Source organism: Sciurus vulgaris (assembly GCF_902686455.1).
Source record: "Sciurus vulgaris genome assembly, chromosome: 5".
NCBI lineage: Eukaryota > Metazoa > Chordata > Mammalia > Rodentia > Sciuridae > Sciurus > Sciurus vulgaris.
The window spans coordinates 45,912,457-45,934,067 of record NC_136465.1 but is presented as its reverse complement, the minus strand read 5'-3'; the positions used below and the strand labels follow the sequence as shown (position 1 = coordinate 45,934,067).

At 35.0% G+C, this 21,611-nt stretch overlaps 1 protein-coding gene and 1 pseudogene across 2 annotated transcripts in view; one reads left to right on the top strand and one right to left on the bottom strand.

Moving 5' to 3' along the window:
• The window catches only part of SGCZ (sarcoglycan zeta), a gene marked incomplete at its 3' end in the record, with an annotated part of 1,109,249 nt that overhangs the window by 728,635 nt on the left and 359,003 nt on the right, over window positions 1-21,611 (bottom strand). The window lies entirely within an intron of this gene.
• LOC306662181 (putative monooxygenase p33MONOX) lies at window positions 17,720-18,554 on the top strand (annotated as a pseudogene). Its single transcript has one exon. The product of its transcript is annotated as a putative monooxygenase p33MONOX (transcript).

The window sequence follows — 21,611 nt, the reverse complement described above, 5'->3', positions numbered from 1 at the left end:
ATGAAGAATAATTAGCACATAAATATTGTCACCTCTAAAACAAATGTATTAAATTCAGAAGTTTAATTTTGGTTTCAGAACTGGGGTTGTATAGCTCAGTGGTAGAGCACTTGCTTAGCACATGGGAAGCACTGGGTTCGATCCTCAGAACCACATAAAAATAAATAAAAGTATTGTGTCTATCAACAAACAAAATTTTAAAAAATTTGGTCTCATAGTGGGAAACCAACTGCTTTTATTGTTATCTGCAGTCTTTCTAGATATGATTTTGATAAATGTGAAATATCTTAAACACATATAGGTTTCTCTGTTAACTAGGGAAAAGGGAAAGATTTGCTGGTCTATATGGTATTTAAAATGCTTTCCTTGAATTATCTCAAGAATACTGGAAGGAGTCTTGTTTATTTTTATCATTTTTTTATTTTTTAGAAAGTAAGGAAAAAGTAGGTCAACTGGTATCTAAATCAGAGTCCCTAGATGAACACATGAATCCTTCTTTGGTCTCCATGCAGCCACACACACAAACATGGGAGCGTTTATAGGAGCTTCAGCAGTTCTTCAGAGAGGACTTCTGTGTGCCCTTTCTTGGGAAATCATCCCCCAACTCTATCTGGCTAACTCACTGCAAAGGGGATACACCTTTGATGGAATTTCTTAGGTATTTCTGTACTTCATTTGGGTACCAAGCATGGCTACTCATGCTTCTCTCATGCCTAGCCCCAACCTAGTTTTTGCCTGGAATTCCCATGCAAAAACAGTATTCCATTTCACTTTCAAAAGTGTCCCAGTTTGGAGAATTAGATGACAGTCATGGAGTTCAACTTAAAATCAGCCTTGACGAGAAGGTCTGCTTGTGGCCTTTCCTCTCAAGGCATCCCTGCCAACCATCAAGCAGTTATTTTCAGCATAGACACACTGAAGCCAACTCTAAAAGTTATCAAAAATACTGAAAGGAAACATATGGTCAGACTGTGGTTGCATTATTGCAAAGACCCATAGAGGCATAAATCTTAGGATTTTTTCCCAGAAATATTCCCCTTTTGGTTTTCATGAGCTTGAAGGCAGAACATGCCCTGTAACATAATAGTAATGTTAAAATCCAAACACAGCCCTGAGATAGTTTTCTGTCAGCACATAATTCTCTTGATAGAATTCAAAGCCTTTCATTTCTCATGACTCACCTTTAGGTGATTTGAGATTAGGTCACAAAAGGAACAGACCCAACTTTTCAATAAGAGCCCACTTGAATTTTGCAAGACAGTTTCTAGTGATAACAAATAGCACTATAATAGTTACTGACAATTCATATTTGAAGAACATAATTTCTTCAACATTTCTACTTGAAATGTTTCCACTTCTGACAAGTACTTTTAAAATGAAGCAAAATAAAGCACATTGTAAAATATTTAAGTTGAAGGTGGAATTAAGATGGAAACTGGAATCAAAATACACATTCAACTCTTAGTACATCTCTAGCAGTGTTTAAGATTTAGCTAGGAGATGATGGAAGATGGATCAGTTATGATTCTACATAAACAAATTGAAGAATGGCCATGCTGACACACAGAAGGTACACAATGACATGAATACTGTGTGTGTCACTGGTGCAGAGAATGTCTGGCAAGACCATGCTGGGGCTGTGACAGCAACCTTCCCATGTGGGTTTGAGGAAAAGAGGCCATTCAAAGAAGAAAAATGCAAACTAAAGAAGAAAAAATGCAAAAATATTAAACACAAAAATTGTAGACCCTAAGGAGTACTCAAACAATTGCAAATTAATTTGCATGGGCCACATTTTTCTGTGCTCAACTTAGGATAGATTACAAAAAGATGTTAGGAGCAGTGAGGAGCTGGGCTCCCTCATGCTCTGCGAATGAGAATGAAAGTAATAAAGCTTTTCAGGAGAGTAATTTGACAATATTAGTGCATTCCCCAAAATAAAAACAGGAAAACCAATTCATTCCACAGTTTGTGCTGATTTTTTCTAATAGGAGAGAATTCAAAATTAAATCAGAATTTTGGGGTGCACAATAGGCAGCAATTCTCTGATACCTCCCTGGGTAATTCTGAGATGGCCAGGTTGGGAACTACAACTTTACCCAGATAATTAATGTCAATGAAAGCTGTTCATTGTGATTAAAAGCAAACACATCCTGCTATTTTTGAAAACTCATAGAAACACACACTCATATACATATACAAGGTGATAGAGTACATTTTAAAATATTTATTTGTAGGTGATGAAATTATAGATGAGGGATTTTACATTGATTGTTATTATTATTATTATTATTTGGTTAATTTGTATTTTTCAAATGTTATATAATGGAATACATTGCTTTAATTTTATAAAGTTATTTTTATGATGTCAGTGTTAAGACATCTATTATTGCATAATAATATTTCACAGTTACTTAAGCTCTGAATACCTCAATATCTCCTAAAATGAGTTTTTAAAATATGAATTCCTTTTCTTAACCCAAACTAAAAGAAATGAATCTCTTACAGGTTGTTATGACCCTAAAATAGATATTTCAAACAAAAATCCTTAAGTGATTCAGACACAGAAAACAGTTGAGAACACTATAGTCTGCAACAGACACTTAACATTTATTAAGATGCCTGTTAAACAGATTAACTATTTAACTGTATTACTAACCTCCTCTAAAACATAATATAGTAGTTCTCAAAAATTGTGAGTCAGCAACCTTTTACATTCCTACATTCCTAAAATTACTACAGACGCCCAAAGTCCTAATTTATATGCATTAACACTTATTAATATGTACCTCTTAGAAATTAAACTGAGAAATTATTAATTGGATAAACAATATTAAACTCATGACATTTTAACAGACATAAATTTTTGTGAAAAATATTTTTTCAAGACAACAATTCAATAATGAGTATATCAGAAAAATGAGACATTATACTCTATTTATGTACGATCTATCAAAATGTATAAATGCATTCTACTGTCATGTACAACAAATTAGAACAAATTTAAAAAATAAAAAACAGAATAGTAACTTTGTTTTACAATTTTGTAATTCTCTTTAACATGGACCTTAACAGAAGGCAGTTAGTTATAGGGTCATACCTGTTTTTGCTTTCAATCTGTGGCAGCATGTAGTTTTAAGAGAAATAAGAGAGATGTGGGCTCACATATGTGAGTTGGGTATAGTTGGAAAAGAATTTTTCAGGCTTTTCAGCTAATTTTGAGGAGGCTTTGATACCACACACACAAAAAAATCCAACATCTGTTAAGTTTCTTAGAGGTGGATCTCCATGTGGAATCAAAAACCCATCAATAACCTTTCTCAGGAAATTGCATGAGACCCACTGGTTGATTTTTTTAATGGAGTTCTTAAGTCTGATTTTGTAACATTGGTCCTCTAGAAAGTATGGCTTCACTGAATTATGTCAATTTTTTCAAGGATGACACATTTCATTACATAATACTGAAATATCGGCTAAATTCCTAAACATCTTATGAAAAAAATTCTAAGTATCAGGTAATTTTCAATCTCATGTTGATAGCTTCAAATTTTCACAAAATATTAATTTTCACATGAAAACTCAGTTTTCTTTGGTAACAAGAACAGTTTTCCTTGGAATAACAGATTAACTTTATTCATTCTTTGATCAAGCAGCCTAATATCCAGATCTGAATTACATTTGGTCAATCGTTATTTTAGATCAAAATGGCTTTTCAGGAGAAAAGTGCTAAGCTCTGCTGACAGTTCAAGGACTCCTGTAAGTCCTTTTCCTAAAAATGACCACAAAATTTTGGCTTCTCATAATCTGTATGACAACACAGAAAGCATGCATTAAATTCTTCTACTGCTACCAGATACATAGGAGCCAAGATTTAATAAAATAAATCCTTGCCACTGCTGTATCAAGGATATTCTTATGTGTATAGAAATAAATACCAATAAAGAGTGCTGTGATCATGGGTACACTTCAGTACCATTCCCTTGATTCATATTAAGGTACCAACACTTTCACCTACTATTACTTTTGCACAGTAGAAAAAGTTTCATCATATTTAAAAAGGCAAATTACAGCTTAATATTATGGAAATAATTTTAACCCTGAACACCTACAAATGGATCTCAGAGACAAGCTAGGGTCGGTAGACTCCCCTTCCAGAATCCCAGCCCTGATACACTCAACAAGCTTAACAAATTCTCTCTATCCTTCCATTAAAATAATGCCCAGTACCCCAAAATGATGGAATTCTTATTCATAATACCCCCCAACAGTTAGGAGCTATGCTTACCCGGTATTCCTGGGTAAATTCCTGAATCTGTGCCTGATGTTTTATATTGTCTTGGTTCTATAACTTAAAGAAATAATATATAAACCAGTGAAATATGAGTGCACAAGAGAGGGAATCAATGCGGGGATCTAAACTCCACAATGAGAGCTTTTGTTATGAATTTAGTATTGTATCCCAGCATATAAAGCAGTGGATGATATTTAGTAAACACTTAGAAATGTCTATTGAATGGTTGCTTCCATTGTTTTAATGAGGATTAAGTTGAAGTCTTTGAATGATTCCACAATTTTTAAAAGTCAAATTATGTGCTAGAAGGACAAAAGTAGAAGATAAGCAAAGAACAAATCATGGAATCTGTACTTTGATTTATGTTCCATTCCACTTTAAAGACACAGAAACTAGAAGTCATAAAATGTTTTGTAGGGGTATAGTTTACATATAAAAAAGAAATTATTATCATAATTAAAAGTTCAAAGAAAATTAAATCAGATGTCTATTGCCTTTCTCACTGTTTTCTGATTTACTTCATTTGAAGATACTAATCAATTAAAACCATAAATTCTATAAGACTTTACATTAGAAATGCTCACAATTGATATTATTTCACTTTTTCATCACCACTATCTACTGTCTCAAAATAGTAACAGCAGGCTTTACTCCAGGAAGAGTGGGCTCCTTTGACTTTGTTATATTTAACATGCTTTCTTAGAGGAGTAAGAGGGGAGGAAAGAAAGAAGAAAAGAAGAGAAAAAAAAATGGACTGGAGACAATCCTTCCAGCAATTACTTTAACAAGTTTTAAATTTATATCTTCTCAGTCTCTCGTTATAATAATTTTGTATTTGACACACATATGCATGAAGTCTACCCATATTATATAATTTCACATTTTTGTCCTATAATTTTTAGTATTTCTCTTTTCAGAGTGAAGATTGATGACACTTATCTATATATTTGCTCTGTTGTTTTAGGAAAATGGAGATGCATGAGAAGCCCAATTTAACTTTGCATTTAGCTAAAACTGTTGAGAAAAAAAAAAAAAACAGCATAAAGGTAGACAATGGGAAAGGGTGGTGACTTCACTACTGGGTGGTAACAAGTGATATAAATCTCAGAGAGACACACAGTTGTCCTGTTGTGATGCCTGGTGGGCATGGTGCTTCCAGGAGAGAGAATGTGAATAGTCATTTACTTATCCAGCCAATGAGATTTAGTGGACCCAAGCAATATTTCTCTAATAGAAAGAACATTCTCCATTATCTTGTCTTAGAATTATGAAATTTCACCATTAGAAATAGTTATAGCCAGACTCAGAGAGGCTGAGGAGGAAGATCCCAAGTTCAAAGTCAGCCTCAGCAACGTAACAAGAACCTATGTCAAAATAAATAAAAAGGGCTGAAGATGTAGCTCAGCTATAGTGCAACCCTGGGTTCAAGCTACAGTACCACACAAAATAAAAGTAACTGTACATTTGAATGGGAACCTCTGCTAAATATATATTTTTGAGGAATATACATTCCCCAAGCAATCTTACTGTGACAATTTTACAGTATTTTTATTTACCAGTCACTTATACTGAAAATAATGACAGGATAACAGCTATTTTCAGTTCTTTTTTTTTTTTTTTTTTTTTTCCTGGTACGGGGGAACAAACTCAGGGCCTCGTGCTCGTGAGGCAAGTACTCTACCAGCTGAGCTATTTCCCCAGCCCATACTTTCAGTTTTCAATAATATCCTAATAAACTTAATCAGCTCATTTCCAAGTGAGCACTAGCTAACAAGAGAATGAGACCCAGTTCAAGAACATGGTCTACAATGCTGTGCAGGAGAAACAGAGTGATGAGGGTATAGGGAGTCCGGTAGCATATGAAAGAGAGCCAAGGAGGAGTGGGAATGAATGCAAGAGAAGGTGGCAAAATTTGAACTATTTGGCAGCCCCCCCAAACTCCACCCCCCGATTTTGCATCCTGAGGTTTTGCAAGCAGATTCCACACTGTAACTGTAAATCCCTTTGAAAACTATTATCCCCTTAGTTAGACCTATAGTTTTTATGTTCAGTGAGGAATGATCTAACCTGTTTATAAATCAACAATTTGAACGTATATTCACAGGCTGTTGTGAAATGCAAGAGTATGAATAGATTGTGCATGGTCAGCATGTGCCCTCGATGCGTGGCTGGACTGAACAAGAATCAAGTGTACCCCAATTAGTCCTGGAATAGTCCCAGTTCTATGGCCCTAACTCTGAGGATGGGCCAAAATGAGTCACTACTCTTTCTTTACCAAGGACGGCTTAATGGGCCTATGACTAATGTACATACTCAGAAGGGTTCTGAACTTAACTTACCACTCTGCTGTGTTTGTCTTGAAATTCTTAATGAAAATCTTTGAACTTATGTTTTTAAGGGAAGTCAATGGGACAATAAAAATTTGTTTGAATAGATAATACTTCATACGATATTCAGAGTATTTAAAGTAACAAATAAGGTAAGTATATTACATCTATGACTGAGCAAATACTACATTTTCTGTTAGAACTAAAACTTATTTCTCATGAAGAAAATCTGTTTCTTAGAAACAAAAATGGCCATGCAACACAACCATATCATGTCCAATATTACACATTTTCCTTGTATTAGTCAATCATTTATTGCTGAAAATATTGACACAAATGACATGCAAAGATAAAGAAATCCAGTAGACCCTTTGCTGTCAATCTTTCCTTATTTATGAATAAGTTCACGGTAGTAGAGTGTGTTGGTAGAATCCAGGCATATTAACAAATGAAATAAGAAGAATAGAGATGGATCTATACAGCAGCTTCACTTCTCTGGTAAGCATGAAATACATATGCATATATGAGCTTCAAAGTATAAATTGTATATTTCAGTAATTTTGCATACTAGTTAGATGTTCACATGTATGCATTTAAAACTGGCTTTATACAATATAAAGATGAATAGTAAAATGCATGTTAATAATTTAAAATATTATTTTTCTTTATATTAGAATGACTTTAAATAGCAAATAGAAACTAGTTAAGAGAGAGACCATGAAAGACAGGAAAGTGATTTCTATTTAGAACCTTTAAAGAGAAGTTTATCTTGTTGTTTGAACAAAGGGCCTTGCATTCTTTCTTTGCAATTGGGGAATATAAATTATGTTTTATATAGTTGTAGGTTGTGCTACAAAACCTCTCAGGCCATTTTAGATGTAAGAATATCAAAATATCAAATATCAAAATATCATCTCTTCTTTGGTGAGACCATAAGACCATTGAAATGGTCTTCTACTATTCAATTTGGAAACCAAGGCCCTGAGAATCTGAGGTTTCTGTGGTGATTACATCCTCTATGCAAATCTCTCCCTTTTCCTCCATGAAGAGATATGTACTATGTCTATCAGCATCACACAGACACCTTTGTCACACACAGTGGCAGGATATTATGTCTCTAGGTGGGACTATGGGACCAGCAGAGAACTTGAAAAGCACAATGCGTGGACCTAGTCATCATATGCCTTGTGTAATAATGCCCCAATTGTTTGAGGATGTTGGCAAAACTGAATACATTTCAAAAGTATGTCAAGAAATGAGGCCAAGTCACCAAGTCAATTTATTTTATGAAACAAAAATATGGTCTATGATATCATATTATTTACATAAAAGTAGTATGCATATGAATTGAAAAATGTTTCCCAAAAGCATTTTCCAGTTTGTTCTCAACATAAAATGACTACTGTAGAGATATTGTCATTAGAAGAAATGTCATAGTGATTATTATCAGAACTAAAGTGGTCTTTCTCTTCCCTTAGTGTGTTGAGGACAAGAAATATATAAAATAGAATGATAGATAACCTGTGTTCCCCTCTAGACACAGTCACTGTAACTGAGGACAGCAGCTCCTGAGCTAGAAAAAAATCACCCTGAAGAAGTGATATTTTCACCATTTAGAGAGAATTTAGCTTCTGCATTTAAAAGGCAGCCCACTCAGCCGGCTACAGAGCAGATGTGCTTCAGAGATCACTTTCAACTTGTGTTATTCCATGTCAAAGGAAAGTAATGAGAAGAAGAATTTATTGATTTTTGAGAATCATGAATATTGAAATTATCAAGGAGTTGTAAGTTGGGTTCATCTCTGAGTTCTTCATCTCACGCATTTAAAAAATGAAAAAAAAACTGACTTGCCTTAGGCTACAGTGCTAGGAGTGGGCAGGCTGGGAATGAAAATCTTCCTCCTTTGCTCTCCCCCTTGCTTCTGTGCATACAGAAAGTCTTGCTGCTTAGCCATGACGATATGATCCTCATTGCTAAGCACTTACATCATTCTCCATAATCTAAAAGTGAGCCTTCTATTGTTTTAATTCCAAATAAGTTACTGAGTCATCTTGAAAGAAAATACAATTAGCACTGACAGTCCTATTAAACCCTAACATTTTATTGCTTGAAGAGTCAGATCAGGGAGATCACCTATCTTGAGGAAATGTTTGTCTCTATTGGGTGAATTCTTTGTGCTGATATTATTATTTTCTTGGATTGCCAAGGGCTGTTGCTGCTGATAAAAGCACAGGAAGCTGTTCAAGAATGGAGATGCTGTCTCCCTCCCTGACGTGGCTAAGTGGACGGAATTATTCACACAATTCCGAGACCTGCTTGTAAATGTCAGAATGTACTAATGCACTCAAGGAGCAAGCGGTGCCTTTCCTGAGGGGAGAGGTGGGACTTCTCTTCCTCTATGTGAAAATTAATTGCTTCTTGGGTAGAAGAAATGGGTGGAACTCAGTTCAGCACAAAACACTTCCAAAGACATTTAAGAAATTACAGACTATTCATAGAAAGTCTTTGACAGGTTTAAGAGAAAACTTGACCTTCTCCTTGACCTCACCAATTCCCACATCAATATATTTCCATGTAGCATAAATGTACTAAGTTGTTATTTCAATACATCCTTGAACTAGAATATTACCCAGAAAGTAAAGACAAAACTGTGTTTGATTCTTTGGCAAAGTTCACCCATTCTAATGTGATTAAAAATACCCTCCATATCCATTATTATTCCCCAATATTTACAGTTTTCTATTTCACCTAATTTACCCTATATCCTTTTGCATAAACATATCTATGCCACCCAGCCTCATGTTATACAGACTACTGAAAACCTTGAACTTATAAGACAAAATTACTGAATAGGAACATTAAATGAGTGTTTATAGGACCTATAAATGAAGGTAAAATTAGCACTGATCATTCTATTAAATATCACTAATTTCTTATACAAGACTTTTATGTCTTTGATCTGACAGAAATTTAGTCAAACATAATTAGATATTTGTGATATCACTTATCTATTAGCACATATCATACAATCTTCTACTGTGAAGTAGCTTCAATGGAATAGATAAATGGACACCTGTTCCACCAGAATGTAGTGTGTTTATATGATTCATGTCGATAAATGAGTTAATAATAAAAAGAGTAAGATATCATATTTGCAGTTTTTATGTTAGAGAAATAATAAAGACCTGTGACATGTATAAGAAAAGAAATTCTACAATGATAGAAGTAGACTCCTCAAATTCTAAAATCCAATCAGATGAATAAAACCAGGTGATTGTCTTTTGTAATACAGTGTGTATTTCCCAGTGGGAAGAGAAGCCTCAAAGATATATTTAAGACAATACAAAACAAGTGATTGAAATTGCTTGTAGATAATGCATTGTTTGAGATTTTAACACATGATCCAAAGCATCTTTTTTTTTTACATTTAAATCATAAAGTCACAATTTTTGAAGAATTTCTCCAACTCTCTTCAAAATTATCACAATATAAAACAGAGGGATGCTTTAACATATGTGAGAAGCACATATTTTCTTGATAAACGTTGAAAAATTAAATTCTCTTCCTGCCAAATTCTACTATTTATAATAGAATTCATGGATGTGCCAGTCCTCTTGTGGTTGGGGCTAGAGGGCATGGGCATGTCTTCCCCCTTCTCCATTTAGCTGGTCTGTACATTTGGCATTCCTCTGCATACATTTCACTCTCTTCCCTTTCCAGTGCTGATGCTATTGCTTACAGCCTCACTTCCCTTCAGACAGGCTTTTCTGAAACTAGTCTCGGTCCTCAAGTCCTTCAGGGACTATGTTGCAATATTTGTTCAGAAAAGCCCACTATAATCACAATATTCAATTATTGAAAATGTGTAGTAGTTCCTGGTACCTCTAAAGTCAGACCCAGTCTCCTTTGCATCAAGTTCAAGGTCTTCTGTAATCTACTCAGCTCTACTCCCATTCCTCTACATCCCTCCTACCACTATCTCTCTTCTAGGTCTCTTCTGTGCTTTAACTCTTAGAACATATCTCTTACCTCACAAATAGTCCTAATGGCCCTGACTTCCCCAATGCATTCATTCTTCCTAGAAAGTCTCTTACCCTATGTATTTAGAATGTCTACCATAATTTTTTTTTCCAGTGCTGGGGATGGAATCTAGGTCCTCCTATGCAAAGCAAGAACTTTAACACTGCTTTGCCCCTTTTTATTTTTACTTTGAGATAGGGTCTCACTAAGTTATCCAGGCTGACCTCGAACTTGCAACTCACCTGCCTCAGCCTCCAGAGTAACTGGGATTAGGGGCATAAACCACCTCACCTGGCAATATGTCTCTTTGAATTAATTGTGTCTTCCTCTGGCAATAGGAAAAGGAGCACAATAAGCCTCTGTGAATGACTCGATGTCTGCATTGCTCTGGTGACAGAGAGGAAGGTGGTTGAGGCCTCCTGAAGTGAGTGGCATACCTGTTCGTTCTTTGAATGCAGTTACAGGCAGAATTCATTTATTACACTCCTTGACCTAATTCAGAGTCCAGCAGGCCCTGGTGGTCACGGGATGTGTGCTCATTTAAATTATATAATGGATCAGGCCAAGAAATCTGTGATAAAGATTATATTTAATCCAGGAAGTTAAGAACAGCAACTGGATGAATTTCTAAAAGGAGCTATGCAGCTTGAAACTTTAGTTTCTCCCTGTTTTACATGCACTTAGGGAGCTAACTAATTAAAGAAATCCTCTGGTGGATCTCTTGTAAAGGGAAGAATTCTTTGGCAAAGCAAATAATCAACCTTTAATTTATAAAGTGCTTATGGAGTCAGGTGCTTACAGTATCACCAAATGGCACGTTAGGGACTCCTCATCTTTAGCGCATCTCTGTAAGCGCCTAACTCTGAAGAAATTGGTAAATTTCTGGAGAAAATTGGGTTGTGGATGATTTAAGATGTTAATTTTGATCCTTTATAGAGGAATGTTAATAAGGCTATATTTGCTTTCCTATTTAAACCTTGAAGCATAAAGTAGGCAAAAGATTCTCCACAGGTAACATACTAATATTAAATTTCTTCTGTTTCAGGCAAAAAGTAATAAAAAAAAAGTTTTGTATGATTAAAATAAAGTATCTCTGGTGTTATTGGTATATCTTTGATTTTGGAGAAAAATGTTGGCCTTTTTCCCTCATCCTACATAATGATCTCTCTTTTTTTTTTTTTTTTTTTTTTTTAATTTATCTCCACTGTTTTTGAAATCATTCTTCTCTCAGAGACCAGATAACTAAATTGTTACCACTGGTTAAGTGTTAAACTTTTGGTTTTCTCCAAGTATTGTAATATCGTCTTTCAAAATCTCTGGAGAACAAGTCCTATTATTATTTTGGTATTACGATTGTAGGAAAGAAAAGGGACCCACATGGTCTATTCTTGTTTATTGGGCCCTATTTATCACAAATGTCAGCTCCAGAATGTCCACGTACAAGGTGATTGGTGGTAGCAACGTGGGTTAGTTTGAAGCTGAAAAAGCACTGAAATTTTGCCTTAAAGTTCTGGTTTCTAAGAGAGCATGTGTTTATTTTTCCATTCGTTTTACCCAGGATGCCTATATTAGCAGAGTGATAGACATAATCTAAACTCTATAAAGCTAAAATTTTCTTAAATCGTGTGTTGGTCTCAACTCTTGTTTCCCAATGTCGTGGTAAATTTCCTGTCCTAGAAAAATGCAACTCTTTTTTTTTTTTTTTTTGGTCTCTACTCCTCTCCTCTCTGCCTTCATCTTTCTCCTCTCCTTCTTTCCTTCCATCTCTTCCATTCTTAGAAAAACCAAGTGTTATGCTTCTAAAACTTGTCTATGTATCATGTTAAAATTGTAATGCCCAAAGAAGTAACATATGGTGAAAATCTTTGTTAAAAAAAATTCTAGATAACATACCCAATTGCCCATGTTCGAGCCCCTGCCTACCTCCTTAGCACCATCTCTATATTTTAGACATACTTAGCTAATTTGAGTTTCAAGATTATGCCAAACTGTTTCACACTTCCATGTCTTTACTTTTGCCATTTTCAATGCCTGGAAATCATACATTCACTGGATATTTTTACTGAAATCTTTGTGTGAAGAATGGTGATGGGGAGGTCCTGGGAATACTGCCGAGAAAAATTATTCACAGTCCGCTGCCCATGTGTGACTTGGTGTCCTTACTCCTTGGTACACTCTACATGAATTTTGTATCTTCTGTGTTCCAACCCCTGTAACATGTTAGCTGCCCATTCTAGGCATGACCTTACCACATATTTCTTTGGGCTGCCAGTACAGAATTAATATCTTTGCCATAGTGCTGACCCAAATGTTTTTAACATGGCTGCCTGCCCACTCACTTTCCTTATACAACAGTGAACTTTCTATATCTCTATATTCCTATTTCTGATTTGATTAATAAAAGAGTGCTTAGTACAAAGTGAGTAGGTGGACAAGTGAATGAAGAGAATGACCGAATTAAGTAATGGAGTTTTCTGGAGAGAGTAAATTGAATTTCAATTGAATATTGTTTTACAAATACTAATTTAAGCCTTCACAAAGTGAATATTGATATGAAAGAGATTAGCACAACATTTTAAAATGTGAAGTTATAGAGACTAAAATGATTTTTATCTGCTCTACGAATATGATATCTTCTTATAATTTCTACAATTTTGCTACCTGTAATATAAGAATTATGATATTCTTCATCTATTGTTCTCTCAGATAATCACAATTACTAGAGGTGCTGTTCATAAATGTATTTATTATAAAGGTAGTTACCATTAAATCTAAAGTGGTTTAACTATTCAGAAAAAAAATGATATTTAATTAGGAATACAGAATTGTAGTAGGTTCCACATCTGTTTTGAAAACTGAAAAGTGGGCCTTGGAGAGAGAAGTCTCCTAATTCTTCATGAACAGAATGCAACTTAGAATATTGTGGGCAATTCTTAATTGTGGGCAGTGCTATATAAATTCATTTTAGACCCCAGTGTAACCTAAAGGTACCACAGATCCTGTGAGACTTGTTTCACCAACTAAATATTTTTTAAATGTCCAAATAGGAATAACCATGGAATGCTTTATTTAGTTAATGAATTAATTGCAATCTCCTTAAATATGGCTTTACTATTTTATCTACCCCCAATTCCCAGAATGTTAGCTGATTACAGAAAAATTATCAAAAGGAAATAAACAGGGCTGGGATTGTGGTTCAGTGGTGGAGCACTTGCATAGCATGTGTGAGTTACTGGTTTCGATCCTTAGAACCACATAAAAATAAATAAATAAAATAAAGTTATTGTGTCAATCTACAAATGAAAAATTTTTTTAAAAATGAACAAATAAATAAAATGGTTAGATTTTTTCCTGCATCTACTAAAAGCAACCTGGATAAAGTTCACTTATCTTGGCAGTTAAAAATAAAGATGTTTAATATGTTAGCTATCTTCAAACATTTGACAAAATTTCATTAACTTTGCATGGTTTCAGAGAGTCAAGTCGAACCATACCATAAGTTAGGAGGAATGAGGATTTGGTTAATTAGTAGAAACTGTTTTAATAATAGCAGTTACCTAATAATGGAATGGATTTTATGTAAGATAAGATGCTTCCTATTTGTAGACATGGTCAAGTCTGGAAAGAAGAATGATAAAGGACTAACATCTCTGGGAAACTGAGATAGGAATACTGAAATCCTGTGACTATAACTATTCTTCAGATGCTATGAAAGAGAAAAGGGCATTCATGTGTATTCACTGCATTTGTTGGTTTACCCCATTATCTTAAGAGCATGAGAACACACATTTTTATGGTCTATAAAGCTTGCCTTTGATGCTATTGAGTTGGAGGTTCCCTCAAATAATTTCTTAGGTTACACAGTTATGTAGACCTCAGTACTGATCATAAACTACCCCTAAACTAATCGTCACTTTCCTAGGAAGGTGGTTGCTGAAGCCCTGATGCAATTCCTCTCTTAAGATCCAAAGGAGTCACTACAGAACTGTGCAGTTTTCAAAGGCAAAACACGATGGACAGAGTTTAACTCATCAATAAAAGAACAGAATTTCTGCCATCAAACAAGGCTTGAGTAGAGTCTTCGGCAAGGGTAAAGTAAGAGGAGGTTGCTTATCATTGAAATCCTGTGGGTGAACATTGCTCCACTGGCTCATCTCAGCTGACACATATTTAGACATTGTTTTAAGAGTAAAACTTTATTTTAAAAAATGCTCAGCAAGATGCCTACCTAATTAGGAAAAGCATCCTTTAGAAATGGAAATTAAATTTTAGAAGGATACTTACTATAAATAATTTGGCTACTGTCTTTGTCTTAGGCTTCTTGGAAGTTGAAATTGTTAATTCATGAAGAGAAAAACATGGAATGTATTTATTTGCCTTTGTTTTTTTTTATAGTCCTAAGATTTAGCAACATTATAGGATAAAAATAACTATAACAAATGCTAAGAGGAAAAGAAAATTGTGACTGACTTTTAGAACTTCTGAAGCAAATGATTAGTACAGTGAGTGTCAGAAACATGTTTAAGTTGAAACTTCTATTCAGCCTTTTGAGAACTACTAACTTCATTTTCTTTTAGTTGCAAAGAAAAATATCTGCTGTAATATGACTTTTTACTTCTCCCTGGAAACAGTTCTTGCATTTCAGCATCTTCAAATATAAAAAGATCTTGTTATAGTCAACCTGACCATCCTGCTGTACTGTTTAATTGGACATAATGATTTACCTTGGACTTTTGAAAGTCAATTGTCCAAAGCTGCTGTCCTAAATGGGACTTGGGTCGTAATTCTTCTTGGGTTTCTTATACAGCACTTCTTTGTACTTCTGTTTTAATTATAATTTTATGAAGGGAATGTGTTACAAATATAAGTCCTTGTGGGTGGAGCATAAAACTTTTATTTGTTCATCAACTAGTGTTTAATAAACCAACATAAAATATTGTTTTAAATCTGAAGTTTGATTACAATGAGAAAAATACATCATATGGATAGATCATATATATATAAATATATATATATATATATATTTCATTTTGTTTCACCTATTTGTCCCTCTTGATATGTAGATTCTCTTCCTTCTCCTAATATCAATCCAGACTCAACTTGTAAACTACTTTTCTTATATTCTGTGACAGGTGGACATGGCATAGTGAATTCCAAAGTGTGCATCAGGTAAAGTAATATCTTTAGGGAACACACATGTGGTTCTTTGAAACAAAATAAGACTGCTCTAAGAGGAAAAGGGGCTTATTTCTTAGGTTACAGTTTTAAGATGACTCCCAAAAAGACTCCTATCTAGATCACATTCATTTTTTTTTTCTATTTATTCAATCTGTAATCTACATGTTGCTGTGAAGAGATTCTGAAGGGGTAACTAAGATCCTCAAACAACTGATTTTTAGAAAATGGTCTCATACTCGGTGAGTCTGACCTAATTAGGTGAGTCATCCTTTGAAAGGGACTTAGCTTTTCCTGGAAAAATTAAAAGTATAAAAGAGTATCTTAGTCCATGCTACTGTAAAAAATACCAGACACTGGATAATCAAAATTAAAAAAAAAAAAAAATTCCACAGTTATTGAGGCTGAGACATACAACATCCAGACTCTCTGAGATTCAGTGTTTGGTGAAGGTCTGGTCTTTGTTTCCAAGCTGACTCCTAATTGTTGTTTCCCCAGGGGTCCAAATGATGTGTTCTCACATGGAAGAATGATGAAAGGACGAGAGAATGCTCCCTTAAACTTCAAGCCCTTTTATAAGTGTTCTGATTCCATTCCTAAGGGCTCTGCCCTTATGGGAGTCACTTTCCCAAGAGTATACCTCTTAACACTAATGCATTAGTGATGAACTCTGACACAGATTGCAAAGGATACCATATTCATACCATGGTCAAGTAATTCAAGCAGAGGGAAATCCACTATTGCTAGGTTGGAAGGTGGAAGTGCCAAGGACTGAGAGCAGCCTCCAGGAGCTGAAAGTCAGTCAGAGAATTGGGTCTCATTTCTACAACTGTAACTCACTAAATTTTGTAAACAACTTGAATGAACTTGAAAGCATCTTAAGCTACAGATGAGAATACATTCTTTCTACACAATTATTTTGGTCATATATAATCCTAAGAAAATAAGTTAACCATGGGCAACTTGATTTTGACCTAAACAACTAATGTGAGCTAATAGTCACATTTTACTTCAGTCTGTTGAATTTGTGATGCTTTGTTACACACTAATAGAAATCTAACACATACATACTATAGCAAAATAAAGCACAAACATTTTAGATAAAAGAAAATTGTGAGGTTGCACTGAGACAAAAATCAGAATAAAAAATTCACGTGAAGTTAGTAATTGTACCATTACAATGTAAATTAAACCAAACATCTTAATTAACTCACTATCTGCTTGGAGTTGGTAGGCATACAATATAAAGAGCATGTGTTAGAGTGGCTAGTAAAAATCTTCAGCAAGGTGCCTTATCACTTTAGACTGCAATTTCTTCATCTGTGAAATGAGAGGCTCAGCCCCATCTCTCTGAGATTCCTTGCAGGTCAAGTTATCTAAGGTTTCAGTAAATGGCAATAAAGTGTATGAGTTGTTGTGATAAAGTAGAAAAAATATAGAACTAGGAAAAAAAAGACAGGTTAATTTCTTGCTATGTAATAAACAAGTAGCATAATCTTGAGTGAACCATTTCATATTTGGGCTCTAATTCATTTGTTTGAAAAATAGGGATGACATTACTCTAACAAAAAGCTCTTTATTCAGAGTAAAGTGCTCTCTGGTGGGGGTGAAGAGTCAGTGTTGCCACTGTTCTCAGGATGGCTTGGTTCTGGGTTGTGCCACAGCCTCTCTGGAGACGTGGGTCCTCAGAGTCTCTTCAGTGCCAGAATTTGGGCTGCAAGTATCTTAGCAGCAGTGGAAGAACAGAATTTCTGAATGGATTCCTCCTGGAAAGCTTTGCTAATTTACAGCAGTTGGACAGTATTCTTCATTAACATCTGTCTGTCAGCATAGGTGTGAAATCATTTTACTGTGGTGGTAGGGACTAAAGTCCAAATTATAAATAGAAAATCACCTGAGTCTTTGAATGGCTTCAAGAAAACCAGAGGTGCCACTGTTCTTGAGCCTAGTGGGTCTCTAGGCAAGATGTCTCTGTCCATCAGAATGTGCCCCTATGCCCATGACTCCACCTCCCTCAGAGATGGGCAGCAGCCCCTGGAAGCCAGTGATTCCAGAGCACAAGTAGCAGGCAGCACCTTGCCAAGGCAGAGGAAGGAGAGAACATCCTCCTGTGCCATGACTCTGTCAAAGGTCACTGACTGTACAGACAAGGTCCTAGTGGTGAAGGCTAAACTTACTCATGTCATCATGAACACTCTGATCACAAAACACACCCAGGAAAACATTTAGTATTTTAAGCAACAGGTAGGGTTGAGAGAGACTGGCTATGCAACCCATAGGGTCCACCACTGAAGAGGTCAAGTCCCCCTGAGTGGCAGAAGCATCCCACAAACTAAAGCTACAAAGTGGTGATAAAACAAAAGAAGAAAGCAGTCTGCCTCAGCTTAGTCCACTACCAAGCAACATGCCTCGCTCTTCCCCAAGCAGAGGCCCAGAGGATGGTTTAGTTATGGTTCTTCTACAGACTTACCTGACCCAAATCCTAGCACCAAGGATCCTGGAAGTAGGGAAAAGGACAGATAATCATCAACAAATGGGGGCTTTCTGGACCAAGACCCCTTCACAATTCTGATTCTAGAGGTTTTGTTGTCTAGACCCATGAAGGAGCACAGAAGTCTTCTCTCAAGGAGCTGATCTGTGCCCATACCACTGAAATGGCTAACGATCCAGCAACCTTCAAGCCACCAAAGATGTATGTCCCAGTGATAGAAGGGAAGGAATTACGTTCCCAAATCCCATGATTTGAATGTCCTCACACTCATTGGCTTCTAGAGTGATTTTTATACCTGTGATTCTGGATGGGGAGTTTCTCACCCCTCACCTTGCTTTTACTTTGGCTTTGACATAGCAATTATATATTTAAAAAAAAACAAACTAAGGTTAGAGCTGGAAATACAATGGATTCTGAGAAACACTGGTATAACTTCCACATGGCGGGGTAAGAAACCCTTTTGTATTGCTTTGAAGTTAGACTGAAAATCTTGGCAGTTATGTTTGGAGAACCTTATTATCTATTTTTGTATCATTTTCCCTAGACCAGAAATTTGATCATTGTTTAACTAAAAATAATAATAATAATAATAATAATGTTTATGCTATTCACAAACCTAGGCTTCTTGATTTTTTTCTTTTTTTTAACCAACATCAACGTAATAAAACAGAAACTTCTCCAATACCTGGAGATTAAATCATACACTATTATATGATGAATGGATAACAGAAGACATCAGAAGGGAAATAAAAAAATTCTTAGAAGTAAACGAGAACAAAGACACATCATATCAAAATCTCTGGGACACTATGAAAGCAGTACTTAGAGGAAGATTTATTTCATGGGGTGCATTCAACAAAAGAAGTAGAAATCAACAAATAAACGACTTAACACTACAGCTCAAAGCCCTAGAAAAAGAAGAGCAGACCAACACCAAAAGTAGTAGAAGACAGAAAATAGTTAAAATCAGAGCCGAAATCAACGAAATTAAAACAAAAGAAACAATCGGAAAAATTAACAAAATAAATAGTTGGTTCTTTGAAAAAATAAACAAAATTGATAGACCCTTAGCCACACTAACAAAGAGAAAGAGGGAGAAAATTCAAATTACTAAAATTCGAAATGAACAAGAAAATATCACAACAGACACGAGTGAAATACAAAACATAATTAGAAGCTATTTTGAAAATCTATATTCCAACAAAACAGAAAACCTCAAAGACATCAACAACTTTCTAGAGACATATGAATTACCTAAACTGAACGAGGAGGACATACACAACTTAAATAAATCAATTTCAAGCAATGAAACAGAAGAGGTCATCAAAAGCCTATCAACAAAGAAAAGTCCGGGACCAGATGGGTTCTCAGCCGAGTTCTACAAAACCTTTAAAGAAGAGCTCATTCCAATACTTCTCAAAGTATTCCATAAAATAGAAGAGGAGGGAACCCTCCCAAACTCATTCTATGAAGCCAATATCACCCTGATACCTAAACGAGACAGAGACACATCAAGGAAAGAAAATTTCAGACCAATATCCTTAATGAACATCGATGCAAAAATTCTCAACAAAATTCTAGCAAATCGCATCCAAAAATATATTAAAAAGATAGTGCACCACAATCAAGTGGGTTTTATCCCAGGGATGCAAGGTTGGTGAATAAATGTCATTCACCATATCAACAGACTAAAAGTTAAGAATCACATGATTATTTCAATAGATGCAGAAAAAGCATTTGATAAAATACAGCATCCCTTCATGTTCAAAACACTAGAGAAAATTGTGGTAGTGGGAACATTCCTTAACATTGTAAAGGCCATCTACGCTAAGCCCATGGCCAATATCATTCTAAATGGTGAAAAACTGAAAGCATTCCCCCTAAAAACTGGAACAAGACAGGGAGCCTCAATCTTTTATGGAACACATTTCTCATTGAGGAAAAGATATAGACAAATTGTCTTTTTATTTCTCCTCACTGTGTGCATGTTTGTTGACTTGAAAAGTATGTTAGATACTTGCTGTTTGTTTTGGGTAGCATTTTCTTTATGTAAGGAGCTAACCTTCTCATAGAGAATCCTTGGAATCTAAAATTGTCAGAATGAATGATTTATTTGTGTCTTCTGAAGTGATTTCTTGTTTTGACAATAAAAATTCTTATTTAAAACAAAAAGTTATTTTGGGGAATTGACTTGAAGAAGTAATAAATTCTCATATTCTATAAAACAAGAGAAATATGGACCAATGAGCTAACATGAACCATTTCAGAACTCTTATAACTAACACAAGACATAGGACAAATGGAAAAAAAAAAATCCATCCTATATTCCCATTCTCCTGCTTTGCCAGTGTGGTAGCCAAATGTTGGCAGCCCTATAGACAATGAGCACCTTTGGAATTTTTAAAACCACCATCCCCAGAGAACAACTGATACTGTGCCCAAACTTTGAATTCCTTAGGAAATTCAGAAATATGTAGGAATTAAACACTTTCCTTCGTATCCAATGAGTCAAAGAAGAAAACATAAGGAAATAGAAAATACTTTGAGATAAACAAAAATAACTATTACAGAACTTATGGGATATAGATAAAGCACACGAGTAGAGAAATTTATAGCTATTAATGTCAACTTTAAGAAAGACGAAAAATCTGGGCAGGCACAGTGGGGCACACCTATAAACCCAGCAACTCAGAACGCTGAGACAGGAGGATTACAATTTCTAGGTCAGCTTCAGCAATTTGGCAAGGTCCTAAGTACCTTAGGAAGACCCTGTCTGAAAATGAAAAAATAAAAAGGGGTTAGGGATGTAACTCAGAGACAAAGTGCCTTTGGGTTCAATCCCCAGTACCAAAATGAAAAAAAAAAATATAGAAAAATCTCAAATCACCTAAAGAACAAGAAAAAAGAATGACACACTAAACTAAAAACAAATAGAAGCTGGAAAGTAATAAAGATGAGGCTAGTCATAAAAGAAATAAAACATGGGCAAATAATAGAGAAGGTCAAATCAAAAGTCTTCTATTCATAAAAAAAAAAATCAAAGCTTTCTATAAAGTACATTAAGAGTGAACAAGCTGAAAATTAAATTAATAAAACAATTACTTTAATAATAATGAGAAGAATAAAGTACACAAGAATAAATTTACAAAAAGTTCAACACAGTGCTGAACAATATTATACATTTAAAATAAAAGTTGTCATCATCATTTATACTTAAATGATCTTGAGTATATTTATAAATCAAAAACAACAAAAATTGTTAGAATGAAATTTAGAAGATGCAAGTTATTGGAAGTACATACACCAC